The 21592-nt window shown below is 47.0% G+C and overlaps 1 pseudogene across 1 annotated transcript; it reads right to left on the reverse strand.

The window, feature by feature from the left end:
• Positions 1-20659: 20659 nt before the first annotated feature.
• On the reverse strand, positions 20660-21305 carry LOC307216327 (testican-2 pseudogene; annotated as a pseudogene). The gene has a single exon. The product of its transcript is annotated as a testican-2 pseudogene (transcript).
• Between the last annotated feature and the right edge of the window lie 287 nt (positions 21306-21592).

Raw genomic sequence — 21592 nt, forward strand, 5'->3', positions numbered from 1 at the left:
TTAAAAACTTCCCTAAACAGGGCTGCCTTCAGGTGTCTTCTAAAAGTCAGGTAGTTGTTTATTTCCTTGACATCTGATGGGAGGGCACCATTCCTGGAGTGTTTATTTGCAGGATGGTATAGTTGGGAAGCAAAAGCAAACATTAAGAGATTCCCTCATATTGAGGGCAGTGCCAAGGGGCAAGCAACAGACACACAGAAAGATTCTGATTATAAATCTCGGCACATCAGCACGTCTTCCGAGCTTTTATGAGCTTCTCTGAATCGAAGATTTGTTGCAGCCACCTGCCACATGTTGGCTCCTGCAAAACCAAGCAGAATCTTTCAACAAAGGTCTCAACCAGGACACGACATCTGGGAAGCCACAAACACCCAAAGATTGAGTGATTTCTAGCCTAGTTTTTCAAATGGCGGTGTCTCTCTCTCTCTCTCTCTCTCTCTCTGGCTGCTATTCTGAGCATCCTCCTGCAAATTGCTCTTGTTACATTGGAGGCAGTTAATGTTTTAAAATGCACAATTCTTTCGTCCCACTGTCACTTCCGGTCAAAACTGTTTATAAGGTTTTTGAAACCATACAAAAAAAACCTGCCAAACTTGCTGGGCCACAGGGGAAAGCAAGATGAACACTCACAGCCAATCCCTCTTTCAGGTCACCTTGAACGTGTCTGTCTGTGTGTGTGTGTGTGTGTGTGTGTGTGTGTGTGTGTGTGTGTGTGTCCATCTTCGGCCCAAGTTGAAATCACCATCTTGCTCCAAACATTCTTCCATGTCCCAAAACTACCCCATAAGACAATTTCCTCTTGCCCTCCAGTCTCTGAAGAGCCTCCCTCCTGACTGTAAAGTTCATCTCAAAATAAAATAAAATAAAATACAAGCTTGGAAACATGCACAGGCCGAAGAGGTTATGAACAAAGGTTAATGGCAACAACAAACAGGAGGATGTTCTGAATTATGGAAGCATGGAAAAGATGGGCAGGGAGGTTAGGTGTATGCCTGTTCTTTGCATCATGGTTAATGGCTGAGCAAGGGGGAGTGAACCAGTATGTACTAATTAGATCTGTAGGCTGGGAGGGGCTAGGAACATGAGTAAGGACAAGAGGGGGCTGTTGCCTTGTAGTTTGTTTGAGAGAATGACAAGTGTCTCTAAAAAAAACCCACAGGCCACTGGTGGGGAATTAGCAAAGAGGCACCCAACAGGTATTTCAGCACCTTAAAACTGCTTATTTCATGGTATATTCCAGAAGTGATCTATGGCTATGACTAGGAAAATGATAAAAACTGCAATATTATTTATTGATAATCCGCTTCCTCTAAATTTTCAGTTGGCTTACAAAAATCCAACCTAAAATGACGAAATCGGTTTTTAAAAAGCCAGATACTGCGGCTGTCTATTTTTAGCTGCTCCATCACCTGAGTTGGTTGGTGTTTTTTTTAGCAAGTGGCTAAATTGAAAGCAATCTGCATGTAAGTGCTTTTTTTATACTGTATAAGTAACTTTTCGACACTCTGAAGTGAGTGTCAATTGCAAAAAACAACAACAAACGAGTCTTGTGGTTCCTTAAAAATGATCAAACCTATTAGGGCATGAGATTTTGTGGACTACAGTGCACTTCCATCAGATTCATTTTTCAGTCTATAGAGTCCACTGCCCCGTGATCTAAATTTAATAAATAATACTTCAGCCTGGAGCAACAATGGGTAGACCAAACTTCCCATGTTGCTCCATTGGGATGTTTTAGACAGCCCATTGCTGGCCTGATTTGAGCCCACTGAGCTTTCTCCCAAAGCTCTGGACACCCCCTTAAGTTACTGACATGTGCGAGGAGGATGGGGATAATTTGAAAAGACCCGAAAAGATGCAAGGGGCATTTCCCCCCTTTCCTTTGAAGAATTTCAATTTACGGCAGGAATGTGCTGATAAGAGACTGGCAGAGGGACCCAGCTCTTTCATGTCTGGCTGGTTAAATTACATTGGAAAGGGAAAACATATTAAGAGCCTGTATTCCTCAGCAAAGAGAAACAGACGCTCATTCCTGCTGACATTTCTCCTTTCAGCCACCAGCTGAAACCTAACTTCAGGTCGCCAGAACTGCATCAAAGGGAAAGGCATCTTCTGCTACAGTTCAGTTCCATTTTGGCTCTTTTGTTCAGAGGTGGGGGGAAAGGAATGACAGGGAACAGGTTGAATCAGTGGTTTAAACCACAGCATGGTGCTTCCCTCTCTTCTATAGGTAAAGGTAAAGGTACCCCTGCCCGTACGGGCCAGTCTTGACAGACTCTAGGGTTGTGCGCCCATCTCACTCAAGAGGCCGGGGGCCAGCGCTGTCCAGAGACATTTCCGGGTCACGTGGCCAGCGTGACATCGCTGCTCTGGCGAGCCAGAGCCGCACACGGAAACGCCGTTTACCTTCCCGCTAGTAAGCGGTCCCTATTTATCTACTTGCACCCGGGGGTGCTTTCGAACTGCTAGGTTGGCAGGCGCTGGGACCGAGCAGCGGGAGCGCACCCTGCCGCGGGGATTCGAACCACCGACCTTTCGATCGGCAAGCCCTAGGTGCTGAGGCTTTTACCCACAGCGCCACCCGCGTCCCCTCTCTTCTATGAATCCACCCAATTTACCTTTCAAAGCCGCTCCACTCCCAGTCAGTGGCCATTGCCCCATATTGTGGTTATGAACGTTGTGCTAAGTTAATTCTGAATGCTTTGAAGCACTTCTGTTTTAGCTATGCTGAACATACATCCAAATCAAATCAACAACCCTGCCCAACAAGCAGAGAGCGCTCTGATGGTCCCGATACCATCCTGGCAGTCCCCTAACTTCAGCGTCAACATCTGCACGGACGAGGGCCTTTAATAATGGCTCATCCTCCTAAGCTGCTGGCAAAGCTCCCAATGAGCAGAAGTGGAACACCAGGGCCATGTTGTCAAAGTTCTAGTACAGGCATAGGCAAACTCGGCCCTCCAGATGTTTTGGGACTACAATTCCCATCATCCTTGACCACTGGTCCTGTTAGCTAGGGATGATGGGAGTTGTAGTCCCAAAACATCTGGAGGGCCAAGTTTGCCTATGCCTGTTCTAGTATATTGGAGAGTTGGGGTGTCCATCCAGTCTCAACACGGCTCAGAGATTTGAAGATCTCTATCATGTCTCCATCTAAACAAAAACAAGCACGTGCCACCTCCCCTTATCCCTTCTTCATAAGGAGACCCCTTCTTCTTCTACCTGGGTGATTTCCCCACATTGCCTACTGCCCATAAAGAGCATCCAACTCACTGGTGCTCGTTAGTTCAGAATGTGGACGTCTAAATTTGTCAGATGTCTCTAGATGTTGTTGTCATTATTACTACCGTCACTTTGCTCATGGAAATGGCTCCTAGAGGCTTAGACACAAATAGGAGTGTAAAACCAAGCAATAAAAATCTAAACAGCTACACATCTATACAAACAGAAGACAGATGTTTTCAACGGTGTGTTTTCGAAGGGTAGCAGCCTGCTCCAAGACTGGATTTCTAGTACCTACAGAGTTCTCGAGAGTGGGCTTTCCAACTGACTCCTTTAGAAATAAATCAAGGGTGGGGAACTTGTGGCCCTCCAGGTATTGAAAGGGAGCACCCCATAGGAACAGAAGGAAAAGAAGTGGGATGGGAAGGAAAGCTGGGAGAGTTAACAGGGAGAGATCGAAGATACATGTGATCAGGATTGTGAAGAAGAGGCAGACATTGACATGCACATTTTGAAGTGGCTTGCAAAGCTTCTTCTGTGTTTGTGTAGTTTCCACATCCAGGATCTTGTGTCGTTAGACCAGAAAACCCACAAGGTGCAAAATGTACAACACTTCTTCCTACTCAAAATGATTTGGTTCTTAAGTCCCTTTCAGAAGGAAACCCCAAATGCTATGAGCCACAGTGGCTGTGGCTACTTTGATTATATTCATTGAGGAGTTCGGAAAGCACCTCCTATTTTTAGAAGAGCAGTGGGAACAAATTGGGCAGGGAGATCATAGGACCTCCTTTCTTGGAGATGAAGAACTTGTGCCCTCCAAGTGTTGGACCCTAACTCCCACCAGCCCACGGCAGCATGGCCATTTGTTAGGAATGATGGGAGTTGCCCTTTCCAACTCTTTCTCATCTCCCCCCATCACTTTCCTTGGGCTTCTGCTTTCTCAGGAACCTCCACCCTGGCCTCCTCTTTCCCTAGGCCCCTGCTCTGCTCTCCTTCCTGATCCAAGAAGCTCAGCCAACAGCACTCAAAAATCCCACTACCCTCTCTGACATCAGGGCAACTCAACCAATCCACCACCCCCAGATCCCTTGATAATATGAATAGAAGGCAAGACAGCACAAAGGCCCAGATTGGCATTTCACAATCTCTCGCCCTGAAGCCATACGGGGCAAGCACTGCAAATCTAACAGGCAAGATGGAGACAGGCAGGGTACTGCAAATCCAACAATATTATTCTACCCACAACGCACACACACTCCCCTGCTAGAGCATCGATCATACTCAAAGCTCCACTCTAAAACCTTTCAGCCAGCATCCTTCTGAAACTGTAGTGCCCAGTACTAAACGCAGTTCTCCAAATGAGGTCATGCTGTGCTAAGTGGAGTTCAGCCTTCTGGGTTTTCGAATGATGTTCTTGTTGTTAATACAATGGAATTAGTCTTTTTAAAAACCACAGTCAAGCTTGGCTAATTCGTGCACCGGTTGTTACCAGAGAAACATGCCCCCATCCCACCCCCCCCCAAAGAATCTCTGCTCCTACAATATTTGAACAAATGGCATAGAATCATAGAATTGTGGAGTTGGAAGGGACCCTGAGGGTCAACTCCTCCAATCCCCCGCAATACAAAAATCTTTTGCCCACCGTCGGGCTCGAACCCATGACCCTGTGATGAAGAGTCTCATGCTCTAGCGACTGAGCTATCACTTCAGTTGTTAGACGACGCCCATCAGCCCCCAGACTGATGGGATTTGTAGTCCAGCAACACTTGCGAGAGCGACAAGTTGACAAAGACAGCTCTAGATTACTGGATTTAGATTCCAGATCTATGGAAATTGTATCAAGAGCTACACAGCCTCTGCTACAAGCCCCATCATTGTCGGTATTTCAGAAATCCAAATGGTTTGATTCAGACTCTATCCTTGAAGTGTCCATCGGCATTACTATTTTGAGGCATGTGTCACCAGAAGTGACAGCAACGTCCTGACTGACCTGAGCTCAGCACATTTGTGCGTCTGAGGTTGATACTGGAAAAACAGAAGGGAGGCTGCAGGGAGGACAATAAAAGCTACAGGCGGAGTGTTGTTTGTTCTCACAGCTGTAATGATGTTTGTTATGTGTCTCTTTGTGTGTACAGGTCTTCTATGAAGAATGCAGCTAGAAAGAGGACTTCTCAGCTAAGCAAGGGCTCGCCATCACACCATTTGGTTCAAGATTTTGAATGCCACTGTGGTGTAGTGGTTAATGTGTTGGGCTAGGACCTGGGAGATCAGGGTTTGAAACCCTGCTCAGTCATGAAACTCATTGGGTGATCTTGGGCCAGTGGACCCCTCACAACACACCTATACTTGGGACAGGCATGGCTTGATTCAGGGGTCCCCTGACCTATTTGGGCCCAGGGGGTGCCATGGGCCCATTTCAACATAAGAAAAATTGGTGATGTTCAGAAATCCCTCTTCCCTATGTCTGCACCCACACCAAAACAAATAAAGCACAAACTCCAAAAAGGGAAAAGGCAAGCAACAACCCCCTTCTCCAAAACCAGGGGAGGGGGGACCCCGGCCCCAATCAAACAAGCGAAAGAGAAGGGGGAAAATATTTTTAAAACTGGGAGAGCAAAGGGAACCAAAGAGGATGTCTGAGGGCAATGTGGAGTTCTCAGGTGTCACGCTGGGAAACACAACTCAGCTCACGACAATGGTGGCCCTTTACAAAGAAGGTCAGAGGACTTTCACATTTCATGGCTGTTCAAAAGGTAGCATTCTGGCAGGTGTAGTTTGGCATGCAGGGGGAAGAAGAGTAGGAAGCAGAGTTAGACCTACTGAAATCCCTTCGTACGCACCTGTTACATGTGCAAGACCCTTGCCCTCCACAGTATACATCTCCAGTATGTGAAACCCACATTCTTCTGCAGATTAAGCCCCACTGAAGTCCAGGAGGCCCACAGGGTAACTACAGCACCAGGAGGCCAGCTGTCAAGCCTTTCTGTATCATGGCCTAAGTCAGTTGAGAGACTGGAACTCTATAACGGCCAGATCTGCCTGGTTGTGGTTAACAAGGCAGAACGCCATTTCCGCTGCAAATAATACTGCCCATCCTCAGAAGCCCAATTATTAATAGAGCTGCATTTGGCAACATCATGGTGGTGTGTGCCTTTCTGCAGATGCACAGGCAATTTTTGAAGGGGGGGGGGCTGCAATCTTATCCTTACCTAAGGATGAAGGAGGATTTGTCCTGTCTGCATTTTTAAGCAAACTGATATAATCTGCATCTCCCAGACTGATACACGGGCTGAAACATAATCGTCCTTCAGATTTCACACACTTCTGAATTTTACAGTTATGATCCTTGGCCCCCTAAGATGCACCAAAACACATCAAAATTACGGATTTGGGGATAAAATGGGTTTAGGAATGTGTTTGTTGAGATAAGGCAGGCATTTAAATCCAGATTCAGACAAAGTGTTATTCAATACGTTTTAAAGTATGTGCTTATGCATTTTCATACAGCCTTTTTAAAAATAATAAAATAAAATAATAATAATCACAGATAGATACAAAAACCAGAATCAAACAAACTCATGCGAAATTGACCCAGGCGTCAATCCCACTGTACACAATCCTAACAGGTTTGCACTGGAAATCGAGGGAGGGGGGAGCTTTCAGAGAGGAAAACAAACGGCAGGCTATCAAAGAGAGCCTGAGAGAACCCGCACAAATGTTTCTCCCAAGCAATTGCAGGAACAATAGAGTGTGTGTTGAAGCAGCATGCCGAAGGGGGAGGGAAGAGAGGAGAGAGAAAGATTTGGCACCGCTGAATCTCTTCCTTGGGCTCCATCCCCGGCTCCTTGTCTCTTTCGCATGCATCCTGCCTTGCAGAGGACAAGTGCACCAGCCAGCTTAAGCTGAGATTTTATTTTATTTTATGGCACATAAGTGGCTCTCGGTGACACACAGTGACACAAGCTAATCATGACTCACCGAGCACAGCATACATCTCAGCGGAGGGAGCCTGTTCCGAGAGACTTGCTTTATTAATCCCGCATTACTGGGAGAGCTTCTGGGGCTGCGTTTAGGCCCTTGCGTTGCAGCAGGACTCCAGGGGGCTGCCGCTGCTGCGCTGAACGCAGAAGGGATACATGAACTGCTCGTGTTCCCCTTGGGTGCACAGACATGGGCTTTCAAGCATGTGTGCCCGTAAGAGGGATACAAAACCAGGCGCGTTTCTCTCCCCCCCCCCCCCTTAGAGGCTGTTTGGAGTGTCAGAACAGCAAACAGCGCAGATGGCCATTTACGGGGGGAAAGGGAAGAAAAGAAATCAACATCACACCTACAACGTACACACATACATACTTGTGCAGCATTTAACTTCCCCCTGTCGGCTTGTCAAGTGCAAGTACAGTACATTGGAAAAGCTGCAGAGCACTGTAAATCTTGCCAGAGGAGGAACAAAAGGCAGAAGGACCAATTGCAACCAGGGTCACAGGATGCGTGCCAGGGATGGGGAACCTGTGGCTCTCGGACTACAACTCCCATCATTCCCGGTGGTTGGCGATGATGGCTGGGGCTGATGGGAGTAGGAGTGCAACACCAGCTAAAGGGCCACAGGTTCTCCACCTCCGCAGAAGCTTCTGGGTGTGCGCAAATGCTTATTTTGATGGAAGCAACTTCCTGCTTCCCACCACTGTGACACCAGCCCTCGCCCAGCACCATCAGCAGAACTGATGCCAAAGCCACCTTGCTTCGGAAAAACAAAGCCTGCTTGCTCCATTTTCCTTCTTCTCCATTACAGCTGCTGCTCACGCGATTCAAGCTAGTGGTGAAATTGATTGGACCAAATAGCCCAGCCCTTGCTGGACTAGTCAATTTCATTCAACAAGGAAACTTTAGTTGGGGGAAGGGGAATCTTGAAAGGCAAGCCACTGCTGTGAAAGGGGTAGAAGTACAAGGAATCAGGGTGATGGGTTTTTAAAATTGTCCTCTTCTTATGACTTTAATAGCAGTTGGCCACAAAAAGATTTTAATGGCATAGAGATAAGGTGTTGGGGGGAAAACTTCTGCATAACTCCTTCCATCCTTGGTAAAAAGGACAGCAAGCCTAGATCCCACTTTTACTCCTGAAATGTGTAACCAGAGTAAGGACTGATCCCCTGTTTTTCATGTTCTACCACAGAGGGTGACAACTTCCTCTTCAGAGTAGGAGAGAACTCTGAATAGACTTGTACACAATCTTCCTAGGTAGAGGATAAGCCTGGAGTATGTAAAGCTCAGATGATTGATAGGGGAGGAAGACGTTGTCCAAGGCCATGTTCTTCCTGGGGACACAGCAGAGTGATGAGATGTGCAGGATTGTCCTTATGCCCTCAAAAAGGTGTGTAAAAAGGAATTTGGGCAACTGCAGCTTTGAGGCCTCTTCTTAAGCTGCAGCTTCCAAAACTCCTCTTTCTGCAGAGTTATTGCAGGAAGCGGGCCGTGTCCAGCCCCTACAGAGGAAACCCTACAGAGGATCCAGTTCTGTCGCAAACAGGATTTGCTAATTCCACATTATGCGGTTGTCATAACGGGCCCCCAGTGGGAAGCATTTAACAGGGGAACCTCCCATCCCTCTTTTATCCTTGCCCTTTATCTATTAAACTAATTGGTTTATTTAACACAGAGAATTACAGCCCACCCTCACCAGCACAGTGAGAGCTCTGATCTATATTCATGAATGCACAGTTCAGCTCTAGCCTTGCTGGCTGTCAGGACAGATATTTCAAGAAGGGGTGGCAATGAGGGGCTTTGTTAAGGCTTCATGGCCTTTCCCTCTTCTTCTTCTTCTGGGAAAAGTCTGGACTTGTGTGGGTGCCTCAAGCGGAATAGTAAGGCCGCAAACAGTTCTAAATGCTAAATGTATTCTTGGAAAGAAGATACGCATCCATGGACACTTGCCCTGTGATAGCGTTCCAACAGCTCTGGGCTCTGAGCATCTCTTAAGGTAGGCTTGAGGAACCTATAGTTCTCCGGATGTTGCTGGGAGTCCCAAAAGGCCCCAGCCAGCATAGCCAATAGTCAAGGATGATGAGAGTTGTAGTCCCAACAACATCTGGAGGGCCACAGACTTAAACTGTAGCCCAAAGGCCACCAGTAGTCCACTTTCAGGTGGTCCTCGATACCAAACAAAAGAACAACAAAGGGAGGGAAAGAGGAAAGCTAAGTGTATTGCTGAAGTTTTCATCACATGCTGAAGAGGCAATACATTTCTCAGTTCCAAGTTTTGAGCAGCTTGCCTCTTCAAGTAATGCAAAACAGCAGGGCAGGACCAAGGCATTTTGGGACCTGAGGCGAACCACAAAATGGCACCCTCCCCTCTGCCAAGGAAGAAGGGGTGAAGTGGGGATCAAAGACCGTCATGACAAGGGAAGGGACCTGCTCTGAAAAATGCTGGGTGGTTACAGAGCCCAGGAGACTCGAGAGGGAAGCCCCCTAGGGGAGGGAGGAGACCAGCAGCATCACCAAAATGCCCCTGTAGAGGTGCCATGGGGGGGAGCTGCCTAAGAGGTAGCAGATCCAGCCTCCAATGGCACCACTGTGGCAGCAGCAGCAGCAGCAGCAGGCAATGCATTCCTTGGAGGCCAAATCTGCTGTCCCTGCAGATCCTGCCGCCCAAGGCAGTTGCCTCATCTTGCCTCATGGGTGGCCCGGCCCTGCAAAGCAGCTACAGTGGGAACTTCAAAGAAGGCCTCCTGCTACAGACCTGATCCTTTCCTGTGCTTGCCGGTCACAGAAGACAAATGCAACAATAGAGTTTTAATTGGTAAGCCAAGGGTCTCTCCATAGGGAGATGTGAGATTTTTTATTTATGTTTTTAAAGCAAGAAATCCAGCAAAAAAACAAGCCGGCCACGGGACGGTTCTTAATGCAACTTCCTAAGGGTGTCTCTCTGTATGGTTTATCACATCCCCATAGGACAATGAGGAAAAGCACTAACACACACAAGCTAGATCACATATTCTGAAGATATGCTGCTGCATGAAGCTTAATCTGCCTTGTAGCATTTATGCAGATTAACAGGTAGAATAGCACGGTTCGTGGGTTTTTAAATGTTTTTTATTAATCTCTTAAACTGGTTATTCATATACATATTCCAATCCTTTCCCCCATATATAAACTGTATATGTGTGTGCGTGTGTGTGCGTGCGCGTATGTATACATACATACATACATACATACACTAGGCAATATCAATATTTCTTCACAAGTGACTTCCCAACACCTCATTGTCTCTTCTTCTATCTTCTTTCTCTTTTCGACTGTGTTGTCTTTATCACCTTTCTATTACATAATAAAACATCTATTTGTTCTTAACTTTGCAAAATTTATTCAAAGCATATCAAGGGTTTTATTTGAGAACAATGTTTTCCTAAATACTCTTTCACACATTCCCACTCTTTCTTACATTTTTGGTTTGGTTGGTTCCTAATTGCCTCTGTCATTTTTGCTAATCCCAAATATTCACACAATTTGATTTGCCATTCTTCCTTTGTCCCCCTTCCAATTCCTAGCAATTAACATTCTTGCTGCGATTGTAGCATATAGAAACACCTTTTTTGTCACTAGGTATATCAATTGTCATAATACCCAGAAGAAAGGCTTCAGACTTCTTCTCGAATGTTTGTCTAAACATTTTTCTTAATTCATCATAGTGTTCCAGAATTTTTTAATTTTATCACAACCCCACCACATGTGGTACATTGTTCCTTCCCCTTGATTACACCTCCAGCATACATTTTTGATTTATATATTTTAGCCCATTTTCTAGGGGGTCATGTAAATAGCACGGTTCGTAATGTGAACTGGTGTGTGAACTGACAGTGCTAAATATGGAACTTGGGGGACCAGTGTTCAAATTCTAGATCTGCCATATAAGGGTTAGGAGCGGCTGAGCTTGGACCGATCATTATGATGTCTGGAGTGAAGCAGATATGAGAGCGGAATGTTAATCACAGATATGCTTTATTTGTGCATCCAAGTGTTTGCGCCCTTGGACTTAAATTTTGAACCAAGCTAATGTGAGGCGGGAGGCTAGTACTTTATTTTAAAGCTTTCAAAATGAAAGCTGCAGGGGAATAAATTAAGTTGGAGGAGCACACTGAACAGATCTAATTTAAGTTAATTCTGAGTCCAAAAAAAATGACCTGCAGATAAAATTCAGTAACCGTCAGCGATTGCTGTCCTGGTGCAAATATCAGAAACGCACCAGCAGCTTCTTCTGTCGGAAATTTCTGTATTCCCCAGGAATGTCAATTCTGGGAGCTGTAGTTGTTGTCTGCACATTTAAAGCACGCAACGTCCCCTAAAGAAACCTGAGAACTGTAATCTCCCACTCATAGAGCTTCAACATCCAGCTCCCTTAACGAACTACAGTTCCCAAAAGGCTTTGGGGGAAGCCATGTGCATTCAACCTGCTATAAATGTCTGGTGTGATGTTAAACAAGAACTTTCATCCATCAGAATACAAGTGCAGAGTGAAAACCCCATTGGTTTTTCTAGGCAAATTAATGCTAAAGAGATCTAACTGGTAATTAATTCTCCTACTGGCTGTATTTCTTATAGGAGTGGTCATTTTATTGTGTTTTTCACTTTTACTTTTTAAGCTATGATTAATCATCTAAAGCAGGGGGTGGGGAACCTTTTCCAGACTGAGGGCCACACTTCCTTCTGGGCAACCTTTCAAGGGCCGCATGCCAGTAGTACATGGGGCCAGAGGCAAAACTGGCAGAGAAACGAATGCAAATCTTCCTTTTGTATAGTAGGTTGGTTTTACTCTTTATCCTCCATCTGGACGAACTAGAGGCATTATTGGAGTTCAAAGGAATATTCAAGGAGGATCTACAGTAGAGCTGATGGAGGGATATGGCCTAGGGAGAATCCTGAGGTCTAGACAGAGAAGCTATCCTTGGTCTACAGCTTTGGCAACCTTTTCAGCAGAAAGGTTTTTATATTTATGAATCAACCAATCGAATGACAATATTTAGGGAGGTAGGGCTGAAACCTAGGTGAACAGATGGGCTGCAATGCAAGGGGCAGCTCATTTCGAAGCATGCTTTCTCAGAAGAAACCTCACCATCTTGGGAGGGGCTTGCTTGCTTGATATTGCATGCATAGGGTCGTAGCCTTTATCTCACCATGGAATGCCAGCTTTACTCCTTGTTCATAAGACACACTCACTATCTATAGGTGCCTGGGATACTCATGCAATCATATTCCATTTTTACAAATTATGCATTGGCTCAATAAAGAGTATCTTCTCCCACCTAACAAAATATTGCAGTTTTGAGTGCTGGGAAAATGTGATATCCTTGCAACAGAAGGGTTTGAAGGAAAACAATCTGGATCCCCAAGAACAAGTGATTAACTATCAGGGGAGGAGGGGGCATCCTCAGTACAGCCAAGGGTCTAGAAACACCATCTATTTCTCCCCCCAAATTAACAAAGTAAAGCATAATTCAAGCCAGCTGCTTCATGATCCTGGAAGCCCAGATATATCATGACCCCCTTCTCAAATTCCTCCACCCCACCTACAAATGTGCATGAGAAGAAGTGTGCAAAGAGCTGGGATAGAACAGCAAGGGGCAAAGCTTGCATACAGCAAGAGCACTAGGCTAGTTGTGCCCTTATTTCCTTACCTGCTGCAAATATACCAGGGGTGGGAAAGATCCAGCCCTCTGATGTTGGTGGACTCTAACTCCCATCAGCTCCAGCAAGCATAGCCAATGGTCAGGGATGACTGGAGTCCAACATTGGGAAGACCAAAGGTTCATCATCCTTACAATACACTGTACAGTCTGTCATATTTTATTAACTGGTTTAGACAATGGCCATTAGTGTATGATGAAACTCAGTTACACAGGATGAAGGACGAAAGGTCTTGCCAAAAGATCCATCATACACCCCTGCCCTGCCCTGCCCTGTTCTGGATCCAAAAGGACCCATGCGCCGGAGGTTGCACGTCAGTTGGATACACGGAAAATGGTAGCCACCTGCATAGCGTTAGGAATATAGGTTGTTAGATCCTTTTATCCCATTTAGTCCGCTTGCAAACAGCACTCCTCTCTTTCTCCCCATATTGCAATGAACAGGCCACACAGTTAAGTAAATTTAAAACAATTTACTTACAAAACATTCCAAAGGTCAGATTCATGCATTTATCCAGGCAGCAGCAAGGCAGAATACTCTTGGGTAGAAAATACAGATAGATAGTTCCAAACATGTGCTCTAAGCTTGGCACTTGCTTAGACACGTCTTCCTTGGTCAGTTCCATGGCGTGGAGGGGGAAGGGGAGAGAGAAATCTTCACTTCCTCCCTCTTGGCGACAGAGGGAAGAGGTGGCGTGACCTGAGCCTAGGAAACACAGCTCTATTATCTTAACCCTTTCATACACTAACTAGCCCTATGCTTGCTAGTTGAGCCACTGACGTTGCCTAAGAAGCTTCTTGTAGCACCAGCCACTCTGTGTTCCAACCCAGCTATGCACAGGATCAGGGAAGGGTTAGAAATCAGATCAATCCGCATTCCTTGTCAGCATCAGGATCATGGATGTTGTCAGATGGGAGTGCAAGCAAGTTTGGCAAGGCTACTCCTTTTAACCAAAGGTCAACTGCCTATTTTCAGTATGACTGAAGAAGATGCTGAGAGTGAATCACATCGCATGAATGCACCTAGGGCTGTGAAGACCAGCATGCAAGTGACAGTCCCTTCAACAATGCTTGAACGTGATGGGCAATGGGGCTGGGCGATATCTGGTTTCCAACATCGTGATATATCTATCACCAGCTAAACATTGCGATATACCGATATATCACAATGTCTGAAATAAAGATGGAGTTATGTAGAGGCACTGGCTGGCTTCACAGTTTTTCCAACATCATGATTTTTGCATAGCACACACGTACATTTGTGATATATTGCCAGATCAAAAATTATGAAACCACTATCACATCGAGGACTTCAATCTGGTTTGGACGATCTATTGCCCAGCCCTAACACACATCATGATTCATGATATATTGCCAGGTCAAAGATTATGAAACTGATATCACAATGTGGACTTTAAAATAGTTTTAGGCGATATATATTGGCCCAACCCTAATGGGCAGCCATTGGGGAATTAAAAGGGTGAGGACAAGCTTGTTTGGCCCATTATGGCTTTCTTCTTTATCTAGAGATATAAAGAACCAACCTATTAATTCTAGGCCATTGTTCCCCCAATGTCTGAGAACTGAGGCACATTTTTTCCCCTTGAATTAAAACTGGAGGCACCGTTCACTCCAGAAAGATGTACACATGTTCAATGCAGAACAGTAAAAAGCAACCTGTTCACCTCTGCTGGAGTCACTGTTCTGAGCATGTCTCCTGACAGGTAAAGCACATGGCATTGCAACTAGAAAGCCCCACTTGCTCAATATTGTCTTCTGGGAGCAGCTCATCTGTGTTTCTGGCACGTGTCTCTCCCAGCCTTAGTTGTAGATGCCAGAAACACAGATGAGCTGCTACCAGAAGACAACATTGAGCAAGGCAGACCACCGGTCTGACTAAGTGGAAGGTGGCATCTTCTGCTGCAGAGGAACTCACACAGAGATGCAACCCCTTCTGAGATTGGAGAAGGCTGCAGAGTCTCCGCATTGAAAAAGAGTGACTGAATTGTTGGATATGGCCAAATTAATACCCGCCCTATCGTGCTCAGGCAGAGCAATAAATCATGTTCCAAGACTCAAAGCCCTCGATGGGCAGGTCCTTCAAAGGCTGCTGGGAACTGTGCTTTTAATGAATTAATTCATCACAGAGAGAGAGAGAGAGCTCTCTTGTGGAACGTAGCACAAGCATTACTCGTCTCACTGCCATGAGCCAACAAAACCTCACCCGTGGTTCTCCTGTTTCGCATTCGTTCCTGTCAAACCCGCCAAATTCCACAACAAGGCAGAGTATCCCCAAACTATTTCTTCGGCCCACCTTGTTGGCACGCAAACATGGAAACATTTCCCACCCTGTTTCTATTTTAAAAGGGTCCCTGGGAACCTAACCTAGCATACCTCTGGAGCTGCCACGAATGGCATCAGTCAAGAGTATAGACTGTCCTATCTGGAGGAGCAGCTGCGTGTGTCTATTTCACAACTCCGTGAGAAATGGAAACCCGGAGGGATGGAGGAACGAGACGCTGCTTCAAAAAGACCAGCATGCACCGTGGCTGCAATCCTGCACACAGGACTGGCTGAAAGGCAGGTGCTCTATTAAAAGTGTCTGCGTGAGTCAGGTGGGAAGAGAAGAGTGATTTTATTTTGCATTCCAGCATACACTGTTGTTGCAATCCTACATGCAGCCACATTAGACAGGTTTGGTTTTTTAAAAGGATGGGGAAGAGGGAGTAATTTCCTTTTGCATTCCTTAGAGGAAACGTCGGGTGGGGTTGCCAAGGCACCAAATATTACAGTATTTTCTAAGCTGAGAGCCAATTGACTTGCAAAGCATCTGTAACATCCCGTTATCAGGAATGCTTGTACATATGTATGTATGTGTTGACGTTCCCTGGCATCACTGAAAATCACCCCCGAACTGATATGCATCAAACCACAGGCTTCAGTAATAACTGAATCAGCTTAATTTTCTTATGCTTGTTTTTCTTTAGGAGAAGCACAACATGTTTTCCTTCTCTAGCTTCCAAAAGTTTTAAATATGATTATCAGGAGGTTTTGCTAAAATGACACTGGACTCAGAGTGGGCCCACATTAAAGTGAAGGTGTCGGGCGGGGGGGACATGTCCAAGTTAATGAACAGTAAAAAAAAATGTATGCAAAAGGGAGTCACAAACAAGATATTCAAACCAAGAGCGATATGTAACAAGTTGATATACTGCAAAGTTAAGCCGACCAAGACTTCAAACGAGCTCCCTGTATTTTCATTTATGCACCTTACACATTGTTGTGCTTTGCAATAAAATCACAATATGTAGCATTACAGGTTGTCAAGGCATTTTGCATGTACTGTTTTCATAAATCGTTGCAAACAACAGTCCTATAAGGTGGGTCAGAATGATTATCTTTCTACTGCAGATGCAACAGGGAGACTGGGCTGGCAGAAACCTGCCTGAATCGACCTACTGAATTATTGGCAGCAGCGAGCTTTGATTGGACCCGGTTCACATCTGCAAACCTAGACCCACTTACCTGGGAGTAAGCTCCAATGAACTCAGTGACACTCGCTTCTGAGTAGTAGACATGTAAAGGATCCCACTGTTAGCTGCTACATTACAGTAGGTCTCCACATATAGTTATGGTTTTTCTCTCTTTCTCTCTCTGCCCTTCAAAGAAAGGATACAAAAATAGCCAGGACAAAAGTGCCCTTGTGCAATTCCTTACTATGCCAAAGTATGTTTGCTGTGCAACATAAAAGACCGTAAGAAAAGCATTGCTGGATCAGACCAAGCAAAGGTCCAACTAGCCCAGCAGTTGCTTAAGAAGCCCACCAGGAAGGCTGGAAGACAATATATTTTTCATGCTGTTGCCCCCACTCCTAGCAGTGTTCAAGAGCCATACGGCCTCTGAACACAAGGGAGTCGATCTGTGCGCAGTGGCTAATAGCCCTTGATAGACCCCACCCTGCTCCATAAATTTGTCTTATTTCTTTTAAAAGCACCTGAGCCAGCCTCCGTTGTCACAACCTGTGTTGGCGCATAGCCCATCAATTAAGCACAGTTCATACGAAGAAGAAGCGCTTTCTTTTGCCCGTCCGGAATCAGCTGCCAATCAATGTCATTGAGTGACCCCCAACTTTCTAGTGTTCTATGTTTTATATGGGCACAGACCCGCAGAATGGAAAGCTGGCTGTGCATGACTGACTCAAAAGACAATCTGGCAGGGGGCGGAGGGGAGGTGCATTCATAATCCTTTGCAAATGCATTGTTCCTGGCCAAAGCCAATCTGCTCAGATTGCAGCATGTCTTTGTGGGGATGGTGTGTGTGTGTTTGTGTGTGTGTGTGTGTGTGTGTCCGTCCGTCCATCCTACCCTTTATTTAATGCCTTTGTTAGTAAATCTTCCAGAGGGGTAGTGGGAAGAACTAAGTGGCTCTTCAGACGATGTCAAGAGGGCAAAAGCCAGACTTTCTGAGTTTTATTGCTTAATCAAATTGCTTTTCCTTCTGATGGAACAGCCATTAGATGAAACCGTAGCTGCTTCCAAACCTCCCTTCCCATCAGCTGACCAGACATTTCCCCAGCCTCCTTGGTGGGTTTTTGAAATAGACCAAACCAGATGTCGGAGGGGCTACGTCGGAAAAACATGCCCCCGCTGGCAAGCTCGCAAGACGTTTCCCTGGGAGCAATTAACCCGGAATTAACTAGCACTCCCTAAAATCACTAGCATCCCTCCGATGCCAAACTCAGCTAGCGAGTGCCGAAATAATTTTAGACATAATGGGGGCTGCTGAGAAAGAAGTGGGGGAAATCAGAATGTCTGTGGGAGGAGAGGGGAAGCAGAGGTTTGTGGAAGTGTAAGAAATCGTTTTGCAGGTTCCCCTGAGAGAACCCCACCCACAAGCACGAACTGTGAATGTGTGAGTACCTAAAAACCCCAGCAAACCAGGCGAAAGGCCTGCATACCCCAGTGTGGGGTTAAGTTAGTTAGTTCTTGTTTCCACCATGTTCAACCAAGACCACAAGCGGGGTGCAAAGAGCTCCTTTCCCACCCCCTTGTAATCCACAAGTGCTCGCAACCTCTGCTACTAGAGGTCGTATGTGGGGCTCTTATGGGAGGGGGAACCCATCATTTGACCACCTGATGGTGAATAAAACTAAGGTTTTTAACAGATGTTTTGAGGGCAAACTCGTCTGAATTAAGTGCTCTTGCCCACGGAAATGTTTTTTTTCCCCCTTTCTAAATGCAGGATTTACACTTTACGCTGCATAAATAGGGGCGCCAGCAGTGAGAAGAGCATTATTTCTTTTTTTGGCTGGACCTGCTTCTTCCTCTTTATCACCTGCCTGGGCATGCACAAAGCGAGCAGAAGACGCTTTACCTGGCAAGCAAGCAAATGGCACGTAAAGTGTCACCTGGTAAAATTCTGTAGGTGGGGGCTGCCCTTAAAAGGCACAGCAGTTAACAACAATAGCAAGCCTAGACATCAGCCTATTTCATTTATCCTTTGTTTCGTTTGTACGGTTGCCTAGTCCCCATAAAAACTGGCACCGTTTTACCGATGAGGAGGCACAGGGAGGACCGAAAAGCAGATCTATTCAAACAGGGAGGGGTGGCTGTGGTGTGATCTTCTGGTCAATTAATTTTAAAAAGGAGAACTATACAAATGAACCCCCTCACCTCCCACCCCACAAATACTGGGTCTCCCTGGGGATCGCCTCTCTTCCGACTTTTATTTAGTGTGGACCTCACAGAATAAATCTTAAAAGAGCAGGGCGGGGAGCGGGGAGAATTGCCCATCTGGTTGCAGGATGAGCAAACTAGAGCCTTATCCACCCATTGTCCCAACAGCAGAGAACAGACGAAGGGGCTTTCAAAAGGAAATCTACAGCCACATACTCCAGAGAGCTTGCTGCATGAGTCTGCTCAGCAAAAGCAGCCGTCAGTCCAAATCCTACATAGGCTTAGTTGGGAGCAAAGCTCACCAAACTCAGCATTCGTGAGCCTGAGTCCATTTATCCAGATGCACCCAGGGGAATTTAATTTAATTATCTCCAGTGCAAGGCAGCTTGATCCAAACTCAGTCTGGGTTCACAACAACCTGCCATGGAAGTAAGTGAGCTAGTAAGAAGACATGGGCAGAAATACACTTTCCTTTGCCAATGGAAGTCCAGGCTCCAAAATCTCCCCCTTATTTCCAGGCAGGATGCAGCAGTTTCGGCAGGTGTGGCTCACCGCTACGGTGCTGCTTGGAGATAGGAAAAGCTGCAACTGCCAAAATTCTCTCTTTCTACGTGCCTATTTTCTTTAAAAAGCACATGAGCCTTGACCTCTATTGGGTTGGGTCCCAAGAATCTGTAGAAAATGAATCACTCTCAGTTTTGGCCTTGAAAGGTAAGCCAACTCATTCCTTGTACTCTCTTGCTGATAGCTGATGCCAGATGAGCAACCTCAGCAACAGCAGCACCCCCCAGACACCCCCCCCCCGAAAAAGGAGGACCTGCATCTGTTATCTGGGTGTAAGATGAAGCTTCTCTGTTCCCTAGTGACCATCCTAAACAATCACTAGGCACATTTATTTCTCAGAAATATTGTAGGTGTGGGTAGTTGTCGTAGAACAAGGGAGGCTGGGGTTGCAATCCTACACACCCAAATGACCTAGGAATGAGTCCTATTGAGCTCACGGCGGCTTGCTTCCGAGTAGACTAGTCAGGATTGCAAAGCCAGGCAGATTTCCCTCTTCTGCTTAGTTTGCACACCTGTATAATGTGGCTCAGTTTCTCCTTGCATCTACTATTCCCCCTGCACACCTGTATAATGTGGCTCCGTTTCCCCTTGCATCTACTATTCCCCCTCCCTCAATTTTCTCTGTCCTTTCGTTGATGTCCGATTTCGCCAGCGTCAGCCGTAAAAAAAAAAAAAAAGGGGGGGGGAGCGGCGAGTGAAGTGTGCCCGCTCCAACACTGCAGTAACAAGAAAGACCAACCAAAGCACACTAACGTGGAAACCGATCCACCCGCCCCGTCCCAACTCCACCCCGCGTTTACTGTTCCAGGACCTTAACGATATAGCAAAGAATTTTTGCACAAGGTGGCAAACTGAGCAGGAAGCGAGAAGGCGAGATGCCAGCCTGGAACAAACACACGCACAGCTCCCCCCCCCCGGCGCTGCGTGGCTTGCCTTGCAGCAAACGGCTCCGCCGCCAAAGGGCTCGTCGAAGTTCGCAAGGGCGGGTCTCCGCCTGGCCGCGTCGGAAGGAAATGGGAGTTCCGACGGGGCTCTACGCAGCCAAGCAAAGAGGTTGCAACGCGAGCTTGCGCGGCGGCCAGGGGAGATCTTTGCAAACTCGAGTGTCTGTGCGCGTAACAGGAATTAAACCGCGAGGCTGCAAAAGCCGGGGATCCAAATCCCACTTGCTCTCGTTTTAAAATAAAGAATCGGGACCCACAGTGCAACCTTAGCTCTCCCAGCCCCGCTTTTTGCTCGACAGCCGCCGTGCAAAGAATCGGGTGCAGGTTCCCACCTACCCGCCCAGCTTTCCCGCTCCAAATGCACCAGCCACTGGGAGCCCCCCCCCCCCCCCGAGCCTTTGCAACGGTTGCTCCGCGCACTGCTACTGCTGCTGCAACCGGCGATTGCTCTTGGCGGCTCCCGGCGCGCCACCTGCACGCGGGCTGGCGCTGCAAGAGGAGCCGCCTCAACCGGCCACCGCCTCCTCCACGCCACGCCTGCACCTACATCCTCGACAGCAGCAGCAGCAATTGTTGCAGGCTGCCAATCGCTCCGTTGCCCATGCAGCCCCGCGGGTGCAACGCGTTGCAACAGCCTCTATCCACCGTTCCCTCCCTTCCCCACTCCCGGGTTGCCCTGGATGCTAGCGGGGCGGAGGAATTTGCATGCTACGAGGTAAAAAAATAAAATAAAAAATCATGCATGGGCTACTCCATCCGGACTCACGTCTCGGAAGCGGTTCCAGTGCTTGATCTTGCCGCTGTACTGGGAGATGGAAGACAGCCATTGCTCGTCCTCCATGAAATTGCCGGGATTGTCGCCTTCTTTGGCCGCCTTGCCGTCCCCTTCCGCCAAGGCGAGGGCCAGCAGCAGCGGCAGCAGCGGCACCAGACAACAACCTGGGGCTCTCATCTTGCCTGCGAGGCGGTGGCTCCCTCGCTGGCCGCAAAGCGATTATAGAGACTTCTTCTTCCTCCTCCTCCTCCTCTGATCTCTCTCCCGGCTCGGAGGGAGAGAAGGGCGGCTGGATCCCCGCTGAAATGTGACCTGATTAGGAGATGCACTACTTCTGCGAAGCCCGGCGCTGCCTGGGAGCCACCGGGAGGATTACGGAGTCTGCGCCAAAAGAGGCAGGCTTAAGTCACTGGAGCATCAGCATCACATTTGACATCATCATACCTGTTAAAAGAAGCCCACCCCCGACGGAAGGGGGTTGGGGGGGAACGGGAAAGGGGCGGACTCGGAATGCACCGGTCTCTTCGACTTCTGCCTAATTTGCAAAGGGCAACTGAGTGTTGCTATTGACTAATAATGACAGTGCATAGCCCAAGAAAGACCTTGGGAGTGGGGTCCTAGATTATTTTTTTATGAGCAGGAACCCTACATCTTTTTAGTTCAGTAGCTGTGGACGATTTGGGCGTAGCCAGGGTTTATGTTGACCAGGGTGGGCACCCGTCGTCATCCTCTGTCTGG

This window comes from Podarcis cretensis, assembly GCF_951804945.1.
Source record: "Podarcis cretensis genome assembly, chromosome: 5".
In the NCBI taxonomy this organism is placed as follows: domain Eukaryota; kingdom Metazoa; phylum Chordata; class Lepidosauria; order Squamata; family Lacertidae; genus Podarcis; species Podarcis cretensis.